This window comes from Rhinolophus sinicus, linkage group LG06, assembly GCF_036562045.2.
Source record: "Rhinolophus sinicus isolate RSC01 linkage group LG06, ASM3656204v1, whole genome shotgun sequence".
NCBI classification, from domain to species: Eukaryota; Metazoa; Chordata; class Mammalia; order Chiroptera; family Rhinolophidae; genus Rhinolophus; species Rhinolophus sinicus.
The window spans coordinates 145,723,593-145,744,672 of NC_133756.1; the positions used below are offsets into that span (position 1 = coordinate 145,723,593).

Here is a 21,080-nt window from a genome sequence, read left to right on the forward strand (position 1 = left end):
ACTACTTTGTTTCCTCTTGTGTGAATTACCTACTCATAGCAGGGCTCTCGGTCTCAGAGCTGTTTTCTGAAAGCTGAAGGATGCAGTTGTGGGGATGGAAAAATAAGCTTTTTAGGGAACCGAGAAGGACACAGTGGGGTCATATCCTCTCCTGTTAAAACTAACTAGGTACATTTCTTTACTTATTGACTCTTTTTCAGTAAACATGTGTTTTCTTCAGTGGTAAGGAAAAAATGATTTAAAAATAGACGTACATTTTAAGGCATCCTAAAAAGTATATTTCTGTTATAAACGGGTATCATCTGTATGCAATCTTTACTGTTTTCACTTAATATTATATTGCTGTGATTCATTCATCTTATTGTTTGTTGGTAGAGTTCATTTTCTTGACTGTTATTCAGTATTCCACTGTATAAATGTACTGCAGTTTATAGACTCACTAAAACTGTAAAAAAGAAAAGCAAGAGACAGATGGTTAACTGGCTAACTCGTATATCGGGAGGTAGGATAGACAGCATAAGCTCCATGAAGTTAGATGGAGGTTCTTTTCGAGGTCCTAGCTTTTATTTTGGTTGGTGTTTATTATTTTATTCACAATGAATGAATGAACAAATGGGTTATGCGTAGACCACTGGTCAGAGTGGGTCACAAACTAAGGACTATGATCAATCCAAATCTATATGCCCAACGTCCATAGACAAGAAAGACAAAATATGCATCCACATAGACTTTGCCTAAGTTTGTGCAGAGAACAGCTCTGGGAGGTGAGTCCTGGGCAGAATTAGCCTGAGTGTCCGAGCCTGGAAAGTCCTCTCCTTGATCTTTCATTTCACCAGTGGTTCTCAAAGTGTGATCCTCAGAGCAGCATTGCATGGGGACTCTTTGGAAATGCGGAGCTCAGGCTGCACCCCAGACCCGCTGAGTCCACTGGGGAGCAATGTGTGGTTTCACAAGCCTTCCAGGTGTGTCACATGCACGTTACAGTCTGACAGCACTGTCATACACTAACTTTAAAGAGGTTTCTCATCTTGTCATTTGCCTAGGAGTTTCTCAACTTCTGATGGAACAACAAGGCATTTCTAGCCTTTGCACCCACTCAAGTTTTTATAAAACAGAAGTTATGCCAATATACCTCCTATGGCATGTGTCGTCGGTGGCTCTAGACACCAAATGGGGGGACAGCAGTCACAAAGTCAAGGAAACATTAGGATAGATGGGGGGATTGAGGACATTTTTCTGCATTTTTTAAAAATAAATTTTATTGGGGAGCAGTGTGTTTCTCCAGGACCCATCAGCTCCAAGTCAAGCTGTTTTCAATCCAGTTGTGGAGGGTGCAGCTCACTGGCCCAGGTGGGAATCGAACCAGTGACCGTCGTGTTATGAGCACCGTGCTCTAACCAACTGAGCCAACCGGCTGCCCCATGCATGAGCTCATTTAGTCAAAATATATCCTGTCTGCTTCGGCTGGGCTTCCAGTCTTAGAAAATGTATCAAGTGATGTGGGAAAAGAAAATATATTCTGTAATGTTTTTTATTTTTATTTATTTATTTTTTTGATGGCGTGGAGAAAACTGACCCCAAGATAGGAATATGGTGTTTGAAATACTTTTCTTCTAATTTGATGAGAGTATGGAAAAGGGGTGTCTCCATGTTAGAGACACCAGCTTTGTGTGAGCCTCGCTTCCCTTTGATCATCCCGATTTAGCTCCAGTCCGTATCCTTGGCCTTTTCAGCCAACAACAGCCTCTGTCAGGCACTGGGCGTGGAAATGGGACCATGGAAGTGGAATCGTTACCAGGCCTTTCTATTCCATCTGGGATGTATTAGAGACCAAAGAACACTGCGGTGGAATGGAGTTTTAGGGGGGCCTTCACTGATTAGAAACACAACCTGCTTACCAGATAATTCCGAAAGCAGTGGCTTTGGAGCAGGCTTGCGTGTGGATTTTCTGTTGCGTAGGAACTCTCCTTGGGAGAACACATCTGAGGGGCAGCGGGGCTGCCGTGCACGTGGTGGGTGTGGCCGGCACTCAGCTGGCCTCAAATGTGTTGACTTCAAGCCTAATCAAACAGATTCTTTCCAGCTTTGGAGAAGGGACTGAATGTGGCAGGCAGCCTTTCATGATCCCCAACTCCTGGCATTCCTACCCTGGTATAATGTGATTTGGATTTTGTGACTTGCTTGTGTTCGGAAATGGTGGCAAAATACACGTAACATAAAACTGACGATCTCAACCATTTTTTAAGTGTACAGTTCAGTAGTGTTATTTTCACATTGTTGTACCCCAGTCTCTAGAATTCTTCGTCTTGTAAAACTGAACCTCTATACCCATTAAACATCTTGCAAAACGGAACCTCTGTACCCATTAAACAATTTCCCCCTCCCCCCAGTCCTGGCAATCACTATTCTACTTTCTGTCTCTGAATTTGACTTCTCTAGGTGCCTCGTATGAGTGGAATCACACAGTCTTTGTCTTTTTCTGACTGGCTTATTTCTTCACTTAGCATATTGCCTTCAAGTTTCATCCAGGTTGTAGCACGTGTCAGAATTTCCTTCCTTGTTAATTAAGGCTGAAGAACAGTCCATCGTATAACTGTACCACATTTTGTGTAGCCATTCATCTGTTGATGAACACTTGCGTTGCTTCCACCTTTTGGCCGTTGTGAATAATGCTGCTGTGAACATAGATGGACAAATTGTGACTTGCTTTTAACAAAGGAAATGGCATCAACAGTGATGGGATGTCAGTTCCCAAGATTAGATTACAAAAGACTCTGGCATCTGTTTCGCTTACTGTTTCTCTCTCATGCAGATGGAAGCCAGCTGCCATGTTTTAAGCTGCCCCGTGGGTAGACCCCTGGGGCAGGACCTGGGGAGGGCTCTGACCAAGATAGCCACAAACTGAGGCCCGCCCAAAGCCACGTGGGTGAGCTTGGAAGGGGCTCCTCCTGGGCCAGCCTTGAGCTGTCCGAGGCCCCAGCAGTCACCTTGATTGTATGCAGCCTTGTCAGAGGCTTTGAGTGAGAGCTAAGCCACTCCTGGATTTCCGATCCATAGAAACTGTGCAGTAATAAATGTGTGGTCTTTCTGAGTCTCTGAGTTTGGGGGTAATTTGTTACACAGTCAGTAACAGATAGCCAATACACTGACTACCTCTCACATGGACCCTAATTCTCATTGCTCCAGTCACAGAGTTTATGAAGAGCTCAGGTGATGGTGAGGAGATCAGACCTTTGGAAGGAGAGCAGGCAAGGTGTTTGTAAGGGTCACCACCACTAAGTACTAACTAAATGTCAGGCACCATTCCAAGCACTTTACTAGTGTTCTCCCAGTTAGTTCTCATAAAAACCATGTGAGAGGGAGTTCCTTGCACAGAAAATGAGCCCCATTTCTAGATGAAGAACCCAGGGAACAGAGCAGTTGTATATGAAGGCTGGCATAATTTCCCTCTTTTAATACTCAGGTTTTCCTTTGAGTAAGAAAGACTACTGGTGCCTGTCCACTGCCTCTCCTCCTAAGGAATGCTGGGAAGTTAAGCCCTTCTGAAGGAGCCACCAATGCCAGGGTAGTTAATTGGGTATTTTGGCAATCGAGATGCAGTTTCTTTATCTCGCTTGCTGTATTCTGATGATAACGCTTCAAAAGAATTTGGAAAGCTGGTCGTGAGGTTTGGCACCTCACCAGAAGCTAACAGTGACAGCTTTGTCCTGTTTCTTCTGCAGAAGTGTGTGTGTGTGTGTGTGTGTGTGTGAGAGAGAGAGAGAGAGAGAGAGAGAGAGAGAGAGAGAGAGAGAGAGAGAGAGAGAGAGAGAACAGTCCTTACCGGCCTTTTTGTCAGTGGATAGATAATGGGGTACCTCCATGTGCCAGGCCTTGAGCTGCAGGCAAGTGTTACAGAAGTAGTCTTGACCCCTCTTCAGTTGTGTCCTCCCCCCAAATGCATATGTTGAGGTTCTAAAAGCTAGTGCCTTAGGATGTGACCTTGTTTAGAACTAGGTCCATTGCAGGTGTAATTAGTTAAGACGGGGTCACACTGGAGTAGGGTGTGCCTCTAATCCAACGTGATTGGTGCCGTTATAAAAGGGCAAATTTGGACACCGACAGGGACACAGGGAGAATGTCATGTGAACATGAAGGCCGGCATTGGGGTGATGCATCTATAAGCCAAGGAACGGCAAGATTGCCAGCAAACCACCAGAAGGTAGATGGGAGGAGGCAGGCAACCAATTTTCCCTCATAGCCCACAGAATGAACCAACCCTGCCCACATCCAGCCTCCAGAACTGTGAGACAGTACATTCCTGTTGTTTCAGCCATCTAGTTTGTGGTCCTTTGTTATGGCGGTCCTTGCCACTAATACAGCCCCCAGAAGTCCCACCCAGGCAGGACACAGCCATGCACTGGGTGCCACAGTAGAAATACAGAAAGGGGCTGTGGAACTGCCAGTGAGTGACCACAGTGCAGAAACAGAGTGAGACGAGGCCCTCTGGGAGATGTGGGAGTCCTGGGTGCACGTAGGGAGTCGTGACGGCTGAGCAAGGGTCCTCTCGGTGGGGAGAGATGCTGGCCTGCGGCTCTGTGGGGTTGGCAGAGCCATGCTTGGGGAACAGGGCATCTCCCAGCAGGTACTTGGCAGTGTTCTTTTCCTGTACTTGGTGTGCCGGCCTCATTAACTCATTCTCCACAACAGTCCTGGAACTGGAGTCAGTGAAGCAGAAACCCAGCACGTTCCCTTAAAGTCCGGACCAAATCCATCAACACCTCTGTTTTCCGGGCCCCTTAGGACAGTTGCACTTGGGTCTTTCACCTTCAGTCCTGAGGCTCCAGGTGACCTCAATTAGTCAGTGACCAACCCTGATTGGGGGCTGGAGGCTGGGCTTACAGTGGATAAACACACAGCCACAGGAAGTGACAATTAGGGACAGTGATTGCTTCTTACCCTAGCCTCTCAAATAAATCCCTCAAATAAAACCTGAGAGCTGAAGGAACCAAGACAGAGGGTCCTTGTGGCTGATGGGCAGAGGGGTTGCCGATTCAGGCCACCACTGCTAACTTAGTGGCTTTGGGGTCTTTCACCCATTGTGACCAGGGTTATGTTATCTAAGGTTCATTACGGGAACTGTCCTTTCACACTGCTAAAATTCAAAGTTTGGTGTCCCTTCACATGTTCCCTCCCGCCCCGCATATGGGGCCTGTGGTAGATTGGATTTGTATTTGGTGCTTCACTCCCTCCCTCTACCCTGTGATCTGGCGGAGTAGCCAGAGGAAATCTCCCTACCCCCTGGGTGCTGGGCTCGCTGTGGCTATGGAATATTGGCAGACACGATGAGAAGAGAGGTTTGAAGTTGCTGAGTCCTTTTTCGTGGTCTCCTGCATTCCAGTGATCTGCCTTGAGAAGAACATGGGGGAACTCCTGGTCCAAAGAAAACGTGCTGTCACACGGAGTAGACCTGATGCCTGACCCCAAGCCACAGGCTGGGGTCAGTCCCAGCTGAGGCCAGAAAGATATGGGTCTTGCCGACCCCTGAGCAGGATAATAAGTCTTTCCTGTTGTCAATCATTGAGATTTTTAAGGAGTGTGTATTACGTAGGAAGAATTGACTAATACCAGATCCTCATGAAATGCATGCTCGTCTGTATGTATTTACCAGGTAGTCATAGATTGCTGCTCTGTGCCGGGAGCTGTGCCCAGCTGACACGGGGACGTGCCAAATTTTGACAAACCTTAAGATGCCATCAAGTGTAAGATCCACCATTATTTTAGGTTTTGCTGAGAAAGGTAAAATTGCTGACAATTACTTTATGACACGCTTTTGATGTTAAGATGCTTCTCAATTTCAGAATGTGAAAACATTGTGCATGTTAGAATGGAAGAACCATAATAGGGCAGAAGTGTGGTCTCTCCTCTGATGGAACTTATCTTCTAGTAGGAAAAACAGGCGTTACGTTGGTCACTCGAGTGAGGAATGTGTGGCAAAGGCAAACACAGGATGCTCTGGACGTGCATGACAGCAATCTCTGTAGGGTGGGGACGGCCTTCCTGAGAAAGAGGTGCTGAATCTGAAACCAGAAGGGTAAGGGGCACCCATTCACTGGACAAGGCCAGGCAGGGGAAGGAAGAAGGAACTACAAGTTAGAAGACCCAGAATTAAGAGACAGCGTGGTACATTTGAAGAACGAAAGATCCACAGGGCTCCCCTAGGGTGGACAGAAAGCGAATGACCCAGAAGGAAGCGGGAGCGGTCAGCAGTGGCCTATGGATTGGTGACCCAGGAAGTCACTTTAGGGATGTTGGACTTTCTCGCTTCCTCCCGGGTGGGAAAATGGGACGTCTCCTGTGGACAGTGGGATGTCATGGACAAGCCGTGGGAAGGTGACAGCAGTGGGGCGAGACAGGGCAATGGCTTCAGGAAGCATTGCCAAAATTCGATGATAAACTGGATAAGGGTGGTAAGGGATAGAAACAGCCCACGCCACGCGTCACCGTGGGCGTGCTAACTCGGTGGAACTGGAGAATCTGCCCTGTTATTTTCCAGGGGTGCGTGGTTTTTGCTCTTCTCCAGGCTCCCCGCTAGGCGAGGAAGTTGAGAGTAAAAGGAGCTTATGCTTTTGGAAGAGACTTTTGCTTTCTGTCATTAGATAAAGCCAAGTGACTGAGCAGCCAAAGATTATTTCTAGAGAAATCGTGGCAAACATAAGATAGGAAAAGGGCTAGTTTTTAATTTAGTTTTCCAAGAATGGAAAAGAGCTTTATTTATTTATTTTTTAAACAGTAATCTTGGTGTAGGGGATCCAACCAAAAATGTCACAGCCTAGAATTGGATGGGTGCTCAATATTTACCACAAAACTTGTGGCTGCCAAGTGATGTCAGGAGCTTCCTTGGAGGGGCCCTAGGAAAGAATCGTCACCCCGAAAGAATTCATTCGGCTTTCCTTAGAGTAAAACTGCTGGAAGAATGCGGAAACCTTTTTTCCACTTTCAATTTGAGAGTTTGAAAGCCCAGCTGGGCTGGAAAAAGCAGAAATGCTGACTTCATCGGAAGAAACAGGAGGAGACCGGCAGAGGTTGATTACTGCCTTTCTGTACCTGTGGGGTTTTTTCTTTTAATTGAGTGTTTGCATCATGAAAGCTTCCTTTCCTTAAACCACTGCAACAGGAGTTCGAGGAGTTCTACAATTTCCCTCATTTAGAAGCAAGTCAGACTGGTTGTCCAGTGAGGATAGTAATTGCTTCCTGATCTCGCGGCCGCTGTGGTAATCTTCAGGGCTTTCTGTAGGCCTCTCCGTTCCTTGCACATGTGCCCCCTGCTCTTCCCTCTCCTGGCTCCTGGCTCCATCTATCCCTCCCTCTTCCTGGCATGTGGGAGAGTCCCTCCTGGTCACCCGGCAGAGTGTGCCTCTTCCTGAGGCAGAGGGACCAATTTTCAGGGCAGTGAGACCACGTGTGGGGCTTGCGGCCTGTCTGCGAGTCTGCTGTGCACGTTTTCTGAGCCGTGGGGCTGCTGTGCCGCTTGATTACGCAGGGGACCTTCTCAGCCCATGGGCAGCGTGTGGCCCTCAGCTCCCCACACCGCTCCCCACCAACACTTTGATTCTCTTGACTCTTCTTCCTGTTCATTCAAACTCAAATCATGTGCAGAGTGCCTGCTATTACCCGGCCCCACCCAGGTTCTGGGAGAAACACAGAGCTGGCTCACATCAAAGTTGCTCACCATCTGCAAGGGAGAAACGTAATGCCCTACAGATTAGGCCCCTAAAGTATGATAAATGCTGTGATAGAGGAATGACAGCATGCCATGGGAGACACGAGGACATGACTGGAACAGCGAGGAACAACTTTTTCCTAGGAGGATGTGACAAGGCTTCAGAGAAATGAAAATCTCTGCTCAGTCTTTAAGGATGAACAAAAACGGACCCATAAGCAAGCGTGAGACGGCATCCAGCTAGAGGAAGTCGCATATTCAAAGACAGATTCCTTCAGGCTGGAGCAAAGTGTGCACATGAATGTGTGTGGGGTGGGGGTAAGTGGGGGGATACAGAGCCATCAGGGTGGGTGTGGCCAGCTTGTGGAGACCCCCTTCCCTCATGCTTCACCTGGAAGGTGGAGCCAGAGCGGGAGTATCAGGAGAAATGAGATGCTTAGCCCTGGAAAAGGAATTCCCAGGAGGGGCTGGCTGTCATTGTCCCCTGTGAGAATTCTGATTCTCTGTGGGTCATACTGAGCTCTGCCCTCCCATGGGCAGGGGAAATCTAATTGACACTTGGGGACACTGTCCATGAAGCTGGGGAATAAAGATTCTGTGAATTCTCCAGGATGAGGGTAGTTTGGGAGGGTAGATGTCCCAAGGACTAAGCTGTGCGCTGCCCCAATTTGCCTGGGTAGATAGGCTTGCTAGGAGGTCTCCTTTTGCAGTGCACACTGCTAGATGCTATGGGAAGTCAAGAGAATTCCTAGGAGCTGCTCCATTCTCTAGTAGCGTACTTTTCAGTTGGAGAGGAAGACCAGGCATACACAATCACCCCTTTGACCAGCACTACTAACGTGAAAAATATCGCATTAAGTCTTGTGTTGGAAAGTATACATGAATGCACCATGTATTCTGGATGCCAGGGTATCTTAGATGTGTTGTGTTAGCTGCCCTGTCCTCAGCTCCGTCTAGACTGTGTGTTCCACTCAGGACCTTGGGAAGGGCCAGCCCTCCACTTTCCAAAACATTTTCCAACCACCTCAGCCACTGTTGGCTCATCTTGGCATGGACACCTGACCCAAGGCCAGTCAGCACATGGGCTGACCAGCGGTAAATCAGTGTCTCTCTCAGACTCACTCAGGGCTGAATCAGTCTTAGGAGGATAAGCAAACGTGTTGGGATAGGACACAGCCACGTGGAAGCCACAGTCGGGAAGGGCAGAATTGATAGCAGAGGTTCTGGTCTTCCTACAGGAGATGTCTAAGAGGCTAGAGGTGGCAGCCGCCTCAGGGAGATGGAGAGAGGATTTGCTTTGTCCTGGATGCTTCCCAAGTCCCAGCTCTAGTTCCCAGGAAGCTCAGCATCTCTACCTTTCAGCGAGGCCTCTGTGGCCTTTCTCTTCTTGTGAACTGACTTGAGTGGGTTGCATGAGATAATCTGTTGAAAAGAGTGGTCAGTGTCAGTGATTCATGGAGTCGTGAGAGACGTTATGTACTTCAGACAAGTAGGAACGCAGGGGAAGATGGGGAAGTACAGAAAAGAAGGATATGGGCCATCCTTTGGGGACGTGTAAGATCTAGTTTCTGGTGTTTCTTCTCTGATCCTTTCTAACATTAGATTCTTAGTTTGTAAGATTGGAGGTGGTCCAGAGACTCTGTATTAGTTAGGAAATAGGCTGAGCTGCCAGAACAAAGAGACCCCATCGTACAAAATAAGACGGAGGTGATAGCTTAAATCACCGCCTTAGATAAGTTGACATTTTTCACCTATAATACCCCAGGGATGAGCAGCCTGAGCCCCCAGGGAGCTCCGTCCTTAGGGCTCTCAGGGCCACTCCATGGTCACTATTTCCCAAAGACCAGGAAGGAGGAAACAAGGTGAAGACCAGGCCGGGCCATTTCATCTTTAAGGAGATTACTCAAAAGTTGCATGCGTCACTTTTATTCATAATCCAGTGCCTTGAACGTAGTCACATGACCGCTCCTAGCTGCAGTCTGTTCTTACGGGTACACATAATAAGTACCTAGTAGGTATTTATTGCTCAGCTAAAACTCAGGAATATCTATTCTGCAAAGGCAGAAAGGGGGAATAGAAGGATACGGGGGAATAATTAGCCCATCCCTGCCACAGACTCCTTTAGACTGAGCCATAGTTCAAAGGTTGGTTTAGGCTGATAGCATGTCCTGTAGGTTTGTTGCACTGACCACTGTCAGACCACAGTCTTCCACCTGAGTGTGATTAGTTCACACAGCCTGAGAGAGAAGCTCAGTGTGTGCTTTGCTTCCTTGGGCTCTCTCAGACAAAACGGGTCTGGGCTGAACGCTCTGCAGTGCCAACAGGGGAAACCAAGGTGCACATCCAGGAGGGGCGTCTCTTCTGCATCCCTGAGTGTCTAGTTGAAGAGGTGCTTCACGGATTGGTTTCTTTTATGGACCCGTTTACTGTAAACCTGTGGTGACCCTTTGAGAGCCAAGCTTTTACCTTGATTTTGGAGTTTGCTCGGGGTTACATTGAAAGTTACTCTTTCAATGACAGAAACCTGACTCGGATTTTGCTTTTTCTACAGAATCAGTGGTCCTCAGATTTGGGTCACTTTGCATCTGAAGGGAATCCAAGGACAGATGTTTTCTGCTCATGAGCTGATTTGTTAGGCAGTCTTTCTCACGCGGCTTAGACCTTCTGTAGATTTTCCCTCCAACTCTTTTGGTCCACCAGTGCCTGCCTGCTTCCCTTCTGGAAATAAGCTGTGTATTTGGGGCCAGTGGCGTCTCCCTCATCCCTGTGCTATACACAGGAAAACAAAGCCCAATGACGTCTCTCTCTTTCTCCCAACCTCAGTGTGGCAGTTTTAAAGAATGTCCACAATTTCCCTGGCTTCCTTCTCATCAAGAAGGAGAACCTGTGTCCCTTCCCTTGGAAACCGGCCAGCTTTTGTGACTATTTGGACTAATAGAGTGTGACAGAAGAGATGCTATGGGATTACCATGGCTAGGATGAAAGTGCTTATGCAGCTTCCTCCTTGCTCCGGGAACATTCCCTCTTGAAAGTTTCAGTGGCCATGTAAACAGTTCAAGTGCCCTCAGGCCGCGTTATTGTAAGGTAGCCCAAACTAGTCTACACCGAGACCTCGGAGAGGCGCATGAAGAGAGAGAGGTTCCTGGGCCGCCCCTGGCTGCTTCAGCCGCTGTCTGATTGCAACAGTATGTGAGACTCGGAGCCAGAACTGCTGCTCTTTTTCTGAATTCCTGAGCGACAGTAACTGTGAGAGGTAATAAAATGTTGCCGCTTTGAGCCATTAAATTGGGGGATGGTTTGTTATGCAGCAGTAGCTAATGGGAACCTCAGTCGATCAAAAGGCATTTCACGCACCATTAATCTGCACCCCGAGGTAGAGAAGCTGATGGGCTCGAATCCTCCGCTGGACCCCATGTTTCCCAAGAGAGCTTTCATGTATGTGCCCTTGCGTTTCTTACCTCTCGCGAAGATGGAGCTGCACACATAGGCCAGAAAGGCTGCCGAGCCCCAGACTCTGGTATGTCAGTTCTCGGTGACAGAGAGCTGTTCCTGGTCACCCGTCAGTCACATCCTCCATATGATGCCCCACTCCTTCCTCACCTCAAGCATAATCCACTGAGGCTGTATGAGGTGCTTCGGACAGAAGCTGAGCCTGAATTACTGACCCACCACTTCCTCAGCATGAGACAGAAACCTGGGGGAGTTTTGTTTTTTCTGCCAGTCCTGTGCTAGGCTCGGACACAGCAGAGCCTGTTAAATGGGAGAACGTTTTCAAATTCCATCAGGCTTTGGGTATAAATTGTAGGAGCAAGCTGATTTCCAAGGCTTCTCCATCCCTTTAGCAACTGTATCAGCCATATGTGTGACATAACACACGAAGAGCCCAGACTTTGCATAAAGTCAGGTAGTAGCTCTGTTACCTTGGGAAAATTACTTAACCACTCTGAGCCTCTTCAGCACCAAGGACTGCCTCCAGGATTGCTGGAAGGAAAAGGGAGAGACGGCTGCAGAGCTCTTAGCTCAGAGCAGCTACCCCTGAGTGGGGGTCCCATTCCCCATGCGTCCACAGTCCCTGCAGAAAAACCACAACTACTGTAGCTGCCGACCTGAGCCTTTTCATCTTTGGAGAAACACCAAATGTAAAAGAATCAGGTGAGCTCTCCAGAGTCCTCTGTCTCTGACAGCTAACAAGGTTTTTCTCCTTCCTGCCTACCAGCAAGGAGCCAGGCCCCAGGCTTGGTTCCATTTGGCATTTGCTTCCTGGCCTAGAAAAAACAAGGAAAGAGCAGTGGAATATTCCAGAGTATGAAGGTATAGACCTAGGTGGGGGTGGAGCAGAGCCCCCCACCAGGTAGGTGGGGGTGGTGGATGTTCAAGAGGCGCTCCATTGTCTCAAGTGTCTCAGTAATAACTTCCCGGGTTATGTCCTTAGATAAACCGTCTTATTGGTAAATAACAGAGGTGAATCTCATTCAGCAAGTAGCATTGAGTGTGAGACACTTGGGTGCATCATTGCATGAGAGAGGCCCCTGCATTGTGTGGTTCTCTCCATTTCTAAGGAACGGCATCAGTTTAAAAGCCATGTGTAAACCTTGATTAGTTTGGAGGAAATTACTTCGGTTATTTATCAGGAAGGATAGAGACTTGCCTTCTGATTGCAAGGGACATCTTTTAGAGTGAAGGTTGTCAGGTAGAATCTGGAAGAAAAGGAAGGAAAACCTCTCTGGGGTCACTGATCATTCACTTCAGACAGTCGTACTTGGAGACAGTTGGAAAAGACCGGTTGCCTCAGACTAATTTATGGTGTGTTTTCTATTAGAATTGCAAAATTCACACAGTCGGAGGGTGTTAAAATATGGCTTCACATCATATTTAATACGTGCTGTATTTATAACTGGGATATGAAGTGAAATGTGAAGCAAAAGCTAGAGGGACCTATGCTAATTTGCTGGATTCTGAACTAATCTTGGCTCTGCTATTGTCTTTTTTTGTTGTTGTTGTTTCCCACCTTATTCCTCGTTGTTTTTTATTAAAAGTATTTTGAATCAGAACCACACCATGGATTTTCAAAATTGGTCAACCAGAATGAACCTGAAACCTCACAGCTCGACAGCTGTGCTGGGACTGAACCATCAGTTGCCTGAGTCCCTGGCTCCCGGCTCTGTCTGACAGTGTGACAGTGTGACAGGAGGCATGACGGTTGCGGCCGCAGCGGTGTCCCTAGGACTGAAGTTCCATGTGGGCTCTGCCAATGCAAGGGCAGTGTCAGCGTTAGTGGAAATGCCTCAGATGGCGGCTGTTCCCTGGTTGGTTGACCCGTCCACTCTCCATCTGGTAGTAAAATTCAGATGATTCTGTAAGATGTTTATCTCCGCTGGGGAAAGATCTGGAAAGTGGAATCAGGGTTCTCTGGAGACAACTTATTAAGAAGGAAGACAATATGACTTGTGTCCAGGACTGTTTGCAGCTAGAGGAGTTACCCTAGAGAGCAGTATGTAATTCCAGTGATACTTACCCTGTGGTGGTTAAGAAATGTTGTGGGAAGAGAGGGCATCGAGAAATGTTGATGATGAGTTTCAAAGTGATGGAGCAGGGGGTAGAGACATGATTGGCATGTAATGGATGGGGTCAGGGAAATGTAATACCCTTCATCATAGGGTACATTCTCACAAAGCAAAAAAGTGTGTGTCTTCTCCACCCCCCACTCCGAAAATACCGGTAGCACTCTGCTTGAGAAACATTAGACCAACTCTTTCATCTTATAAAGAAAAAATGAAAAGGGAGGCCCAGAGAAGTGATGTGATCTGTCCAAGGTCACACAGCTTGGAAATGGTAAGACTGGACAGGAACTAAATTCTTTGGACCCTAAAACTCAGGTCTTTTCCCATTATGCTCCTTGTTAAAAGGGCAAAAAGAACAGTTAGAAGAGGAAATATCTGCATGGTGCTGTGAACAGTATTGGCACATTGCACATTGTGCCATTTGACACATACAAATCTCCAAACAACAGAAGCAAAAAAAATAAGAGTATGTGTCTGGAATAACTCATTTTCTGCCAATTGGAGGCTCTAAACTGAACTCTATATTCAATTTGGAAGTCTTGAACACCACACCAGGAGGTGTCAGTCACAAGTATATTGGTTGGTTGGTTGGTTGGTTTTGTTAACAGTTTTGACATAACTTACATACCACACAAGTCATCCATTTAAAGTGCACAATTGAGTGTTTTTCGTATACCCAGAAAGTTGGACCTCTATCTAATTTGAGAGCATTTTCATCACTCCAGAAAGAAACCCTGAACCCACTAGTCCTGTTCACTCCTCCCTCCAACCCACTTTCTGTCTCTATAGATTTGTCTATTCTAGACATTTCCTATGAATAGAATCCTATAATATGTGCTGTTTTGTGACTGGCTTGTTTCACGCAGCGTAATGTTTTCAAGATTCATCTAAATCATCGCATGTATCAGTACTTCATTTCTTTTTATTGCCGAATAATCTTCTATTACATAGATACACCACATTTTATTTACCTCTGTATCAGCTGATAGACATCTGGGTTCTTTTCAATTTTTGGCTATTATAAGTAATGCTGCTGTGAACATTTGTGTATAATAAGTTTTGTATGGACCTATCTTTTCATTTCTCTTGGGTATACACCTAGGAGTGGAATTGCTGGGTCATATGGTAACTCTATGTTTAATTATCTGATTAACTGCCAGACCGTTTTCCAAAGTGGCTGCACCATTTTACATTCCCACCAGCAGGGTTCTGATTTCTCCACATTCTCGCCAACACTTGTTATTGTCTGTTTTTTTGTTTTGTTTTGTTTTAAATATTATTATTGTAGCCATCTTTGTGGTGTGAAATAGTTCTACATTCTGGTTGTGATTTGTGTTTTCCTAATGACTAATAACGTTGAACATTTATTCTTGTGCTTATTGGCCGTTTGCATATCTTTGGAGAAATATCTATTCAAATCATTTGCCCTTCTTTAATTTGCGTTACCTGTCTTTTTATTGTTGAGCTATAAGCGTTGTTTTTTTTTAACATATTCTTCAAACAAGTCCTTTATCACATATGATTTGCAAATACTATCTTGCATTCTATGAGCTGTCTTTTCACTTTCTTGATGGTATCATTTGCAACACGGAAGTTTTTTAATTTTGGTGAAGTCCAACTCATCTATTTTTTTCTTTTGTTTGTGTTTTCGGTATCATATCTAATCATTGCTTAATCCAAGGCGCCAAAGATTATTCCTGTGTTTTTGTGGGTTTTTTTTTCAAAGAGTTTTATAGTTTTGGCTCTTCTGCTGAGGTCTGGGATGCATTTTGAGTTCATTTTTATGGATGGCGTGAGTTAGGAGTTCAGTTTCATTGCGTGTGGATATCCAATTATCCCAGCCCCTTTTGTTGAAAAGGCTGTTCTTACCCCACTGAATTGTCTTGGCACCCTTGTCTGCTTTGTTTTTTAATAAATATACTATCTAGACTCCCTCAGCTATATTTCTAGTCTGAGGACAAATTCACACTCTTTGCCTTCTAGGGATTTATATTCCGTTAGGAGGAGCCGAGAAACAAATGTGAAAGACTGTGATGATATAGCAAACATTTTCTAAAAAGTGGTCAGATTCCCTTCCTCACTGGATGGTTTCGTAATACCGTGTACCTGTCCTTCATAAATCCAGGGCCAGTTTCCTTCACTGGAATAATATTATATTTTACTCCACAGGTAGTGATAGTTGTGGCTGGACTTAAAGTATTGAGTTGCAACTGTCATTTGAGTGTTCAGTGTGTACTTCATCTGAGTACTTTATACATATCATTCATTTAAACCTTGCAGGAACCCCATGAGGCAGAAACCAGTACCCACAATTTATCAATGAAGGAAACGAGGCCCAGAGAGCTTAGTTCATTTGCTCTGGGTCACTTAGCTAATAGGTGAAGGGGCGGGATTTGAACCCAGCAACCAGGCGCCAGACACCAGCCCACACTTTCAATCTCTTCACAATGAGGCTGAACTGCCTCTCCCCGTCACTGTTCTATCTTCTGTACCCAGCACACAGTTGTCATTCAGTAATCTTTTGCTGAATACACAATTGGATGAAATGAATAAATGACTAAAGGAATAATCCAGACAGAACAGCAGTGGCCAAGGAAGGAGGACTGATATATGGGAAAAAATGAGAGGGATGAAATCCGTAGAGTTTACCTCAAGGAGGGCGATGAGAGAAGCCGGAAGGCGCCCTGGGGAAGAAGAACTGTTTCAGGGAGTGGTGAAGGGGAGGGGGAGGAGTGATGGGCGCTGGAGTGCAGAGTCCAGGCTGGAATGTGAGAACCACCAGCTTACGCTGCAGCCTGTGGAACAGTCTGAGTAGGAAAAGTATGGAAATGCCATCAAGACAGCATTGATGCCCAGAGCGTTCAACCCCGTCGTTCAGAGGCGGCTGGCTGGGAGAGCCTGTGTTCTGTGGGGTGCAGGGCAGACCAGTGAGTACTCATCTCGGATCCAGCAAGATGTCGAAGGCTCTGAGAAGATGGTGCGGCATGTGTATTATCAGATTGTTATCGTTCTGGCAAAAGGTTGCTTATGGAAGCCAGGGGAAGCAGTAGCTCAGAAGAGAGGCATTCACAGAAGTGTGCAGGCAGGGAGAGCAGGGTTTTGCAAATGATGAATGCTCAACGGGCTATCTGAGGTGATTGATGCTAGGAATTTTTAGCCCCTTTGCTTCTCTCACAGGATATAAGCCAAAGGTTGCCTCCAGCTTGGAGGGGTGAGGCTGTGCCAATGTGAGAGTGTGGGCAAAGCCATGAGACCATCTTCCTTGTAAATGCAGTGGCTACCACCTCAACAGTCGCTGATATTATTGCACACTCGCTGCGTGCCTGGCACTGGTTATTAGCATTCATGCACATACTGGAAACAACTGGGGAAGTTTCTGCTGTGACGGTGATCTCTGTTTCCCAGGGGAGGGCATGAGGTTGGGGAGATGATGGGACTTGCATAAGATCATCGTGATGGTTGAGTTTTGTGTCCCCTTGGCTCGGCTAAGGGCTGACCAGGGAGCTGAGAAAGCATTTCCAGGTGTGTCTGTGAAGGTGTTTCCAGAAGAGATTACGGTGGTCAGTAGACTGAGTAATGCAGATGGCCCTCTCCAGTGTGTGTGTGTGTGGGGGCCTCACCCAGTCCTTTGAGGACAAAAAGGTGGAGGAAGGGGGTCAAATTCACTCTCTTTGCTTACTGGAACTTCATCTTTTCCTGCCCTCGGACTTTGGGACGTCGGTGCTCCTGGTGCTTACGTCTTCAGACTCAGACAGAGCCTTACACCACCAGCTCCCCTGGTTCTCAGGCATTTGGGTTTGGGCTGGAACTCTACCACCAGCTTCCCGGGGCCTCCAGCGTGCAGAGGGCATATCATGGGACTTCTCAGCCTCCATAATCACCTGAGCCAATCACATATAGCAAATTATCTATCTTACCCGTCCAGCCAGCCATCCTATTAATTCTGTTCCTCTGGAGAACCCTGACTGTACAGTCGTCCAGTAAAAGGCAGACCCAGAATTTGAACCCACACTCTTGTGACCTCAGAGGTCAAGCTCTTCACTACTACATTCCAACGACACCGTCCCTGTCCCCTAGGATCTTACAGTTTGGTTTGGATGACCGAGTGGACAAACAGAAAATGACACGTGGGAGCTGTTTTTCGTGTGCCCAAGAGCAAGCGAGGGGGTCTCAATGAGCATCTTGGAGACACCGTCCAAGGTGGAGCTGTGGTCAAAGCAGTGGAGGTTCAGTGCGGGAGAAAATGGAAAGGGCGTGCTCTGTCCCCTGCCGGTCAAGAACTGATGCAGTCACCTCTCCAAGACTCCATTTCCTCCTCTGAAAAATGGGGACAAGACCCGCATTATTTATTGTGACTACCAAATGAAAGAATGTTGGGAGAGAGCTGAGTGTAGGGCGCGGCACTTGGGAAGCACTCAGTAGACAGAAGCTGCTGTTATTCATTGCCACCGTGGTTATTGCTATTATTATCATTCAACAGGCACTGTCTTAGGTGCTGGGTGACCCAGAGGAATCAGACCCAGCCTCAGCCCTTGAGGAGCTTAGAGTCTGCTGAAGGAGATAGACACGAGAACAGGTCATTCCCACATTGCTTGCTTTCTTTTCTGTGCACTCCCACTCCCTGATAGCAAGTACTCAAATGAGGAACCATCAGTGACTATTTTTAATGTAATGCAATACATATGACACGAGGAGAGTATCCTGTCTGTGGTTTGGTCGGCCAGCCTTAGCTCTGTGCAGCAAAGTGGGTTCAGGTTTGTTCTACCTGTTTCTCTTTTTCTGGGAGAAATGCGCTACCCAGGGCATGTTTTTCTCCTGGCAGTGTCAGAAGTGCCAAAGCCCATGTCCATCTACACAAGCATGTTTTAAGCCTCTGCCCATGGCACATGTTATGGTCCTGTTGGCCAGAGCAAGTCACATGGCCAAGCCCAAGGTCAGTGGGGCAGGAAATATACTCTGCCTCTCGTGAGAGTAAGTGCAGGGTTGCATGGCCCAGGGCATGGATGCAGGAAAGGTGAAGCCCTGGGGACAGCAATGTATTTCACCCTGAGTTTGGAGGGTGAGTAGGCTCTAGCCACAAACGTCTGCCCTGGGCCTGGCAGATGTCTTATTTTCCAGGAGACTTACCCAGCTGTGGCAAAGCATCTCCCCCCCGACCCCCTGACTTTCTGTGCCAACCACCCAAACCCCTGAAGGCCTACTGCGGTCACAGAGCCAAACTCTGGCTCCAGCCAGTGCTGCCTTTTATTGAATCTGCCTCTGACTCATTATTTACATAGACTGTAAAATAAAGCTTAACTCAAAATTACCGTAAGTCAGCGCATCCAAGTGAAGCCGGCAGCCGGACCTTCACAGTTGAAAGCAGACTAAACGAAAGGGGGAGGGAGTAAAACGAAGAGCTACAAATAAAATGTCAGGGAATGCTTAATTATCTAAAGGTTATGCGTCTGCCTGCAGAATTGTCTAAAGTGGCTGATGGCAACCGCTGGCAGAGGAAGCCAGTTCTATTTACGTGTTTATCTGGTGCCTGCCACCATAATGGCTGCAAGCAGATTGATCGCTAATTCACTTTGCCTCATTCCTTCTCTTTCTTCGCTCTACCCTTACCACTACTTAGTTCCCCGATAAAATAGGAAACCTACTTAATACATGGTGAAAACTTGGAGTTTGGGGAGGCAGAGTCTACCAAGTAACACAGAAATGTTCTTATTATGTGCCCGACACTAGCGTAGATGTTTTTATATGTACAAGTGACTCTTTTAATACAACAACCATTTAAGGTAGGTAGGTATTATTATTCCTGTTTTGCTGATGAGGACACTTATGACCAGAGAGGTTAGGTAACTAGAAAAAGTCACACAGCTTGGGGCGGCCTGGAGATTCACTTAACCATGGTCCTCCTGATTGGGCTCTCAAGGTGGTATTTTGGGAGTTCTTTCAATGTACTTGGAGTGAAATCCAAACTCTTTATCAAAGACAAGAGCGCCTTGTGTGTTCTAGCGCCCAACTGTCTCCATCCATACCTTCTCCCAATTTATCCTTGTCCACCTGGCCCTAACCACACGGGTCTCCTTCCCATTCCTTAGACATGTCAAGCTCTTTCCTGTCTAAGAGCCCTTACCAGCAGGTGCTGTTAACCTCTGCCTAGAACTCCATCCCTGCAAAGATCACAGCTTCCCTGGTCACTCTCTGTAAGCAGGCTGCCCTCCCCTCACCCTGATATTCTTGATTACGGTATCCTATATGTTTCTTCTCCGGGAAGATTTTAGATTTGTTTATCAGTTATTGCAGGTCTTCCTCTGATCTTTATATTCCATGCCAGCAGGGGTCTTACTTGTTTATTCACCTATGTGTACCCAGGCCCTGGAAAACAGAGGAAGCAGCATGCTTCAGACCATGGGCTCCGGAAGCAACTGCCTGTGTTCAAATCCCAGCTCTGCCAGTGACTGTAGACTGTGGGACCTTAGGCCGATGACTGTGTCTTTCTGTCCTTTGTTTCTCCATCTGTAAAATGGGCGTAATGACAAGGTTGTTATGTAGCGTGAAATAAGCAATACATTAAAATGCTTAGTATGGTGCCAGATACACAGTAAGCACTGAGGAAATGTTAACTGCTATTATTAATATTATTAGCACATTAGGTAGTCAGATGGTTGTGGATGGGTGAATGAATATCTCTCTTTGTAGAAGGGGAAACAGAGGCCCCAGTCGGCAGCGGGATTGTCCCAGACCCAGCAGTCTCCTTGCCCCTCTTGGCCCAGTGTGAGACGCCCAGCACAGTGATTATAGGTTATTCTCGTGTCCTTTGCTGCTCTCCACGACCCAGCACCCAGCTGTCCAAACCCAGTCCTACTGTTCAGGTTTCGGAGACTTCCCTTTCTGCAAAGTTCTGTCAATCCTTTTGGCGGAGTGCGGAAGGTGATTTTGTTGGTGGGGAATGATATTTTCCTGCTCATGCCATGGGCAAGATGATTCCACGCCAGGTGGGCTCTGTGGTCCTGTTCCCTCCCCTCCAACAGCCCCCCCATCCAACCCAGTCTATTATGAAGGCCACCCCACCCCCTTGGAAGGTAACTGACAGCAGAGGCTGTAGGATTGTCCTGGGCCCTAACCAGGGACAAACAAGGCCACTTTGGAGCTGCTGTGGAACAAGTTAGACTGTGCATGGTGATCGGTGCGTGTGACTGCATCTCCTCAGCCTTCATTTACAGTCTGGTTTGAAGGGTCTTGTCCTGTTTGCAGCTCTCATCCTTGACTTGTGACCACTAAGACGAGCAGGCTCCCAGTGGGAAGCTTTAGCCCTCTCCAGTGCGCTGCATTCTCTTCTCCTTCCTTCTGTTGGCCTCGGGCCGGCCATCCCACCCACCTCTGCCGGCTCCTCAGTGGCAAAGCATCACCCTTTGGCTCCTCGCTGTGGGCCTGCTCATCCTGACATCCTTTGCCATCTCCAGTCCTGGGCCGAGTTCCTAAATCAAGGTTTACACCCGCTGAAAGCAGGATTTCCTTTCTCCCAGTGTAACCCTTCATGCTCAATAACCTCCCCGAAATGCTCTGTTCTCCTCTTAAACAGAGTAAGCAAGTTATCGCAGATACCCCTGCCAGCCTCATTTCAGCCACTCCCAGCTTTCAGAGAAATGGGGGAAGCCTGGCCCTTGAAATGGTCAGGAGGGGGAGGCTGGTCCCCAGAAGAAGCCAGCTGACTGTTGGCTGTGGCTTTGGGACAAGAAGTCTTGTGCTAGAGTCAGCCCCAGCCTCAGTGGGTTTTCCTGTAGCAGTTCGTTTACATATCCAGACCAGACGCTGGGTAGTCTGAGTTG

The 21,080-nt window shown here is 47.1% G+C and overlaps 1 protein-coding gene across 2 annotated transcripts in view; it reads left to right on the top strand.

Moving 5' to 3' along the window:
* LDLRAD3 (low density lipoprotein receptor class A domain containing 3) overlaps positions 1-21,080 on the top strand; it is a 217,440-nt gene that overhangs the window by 115,847 nt on the left and 80,513 nt on the right. The window lies entirely within an intron of this gene.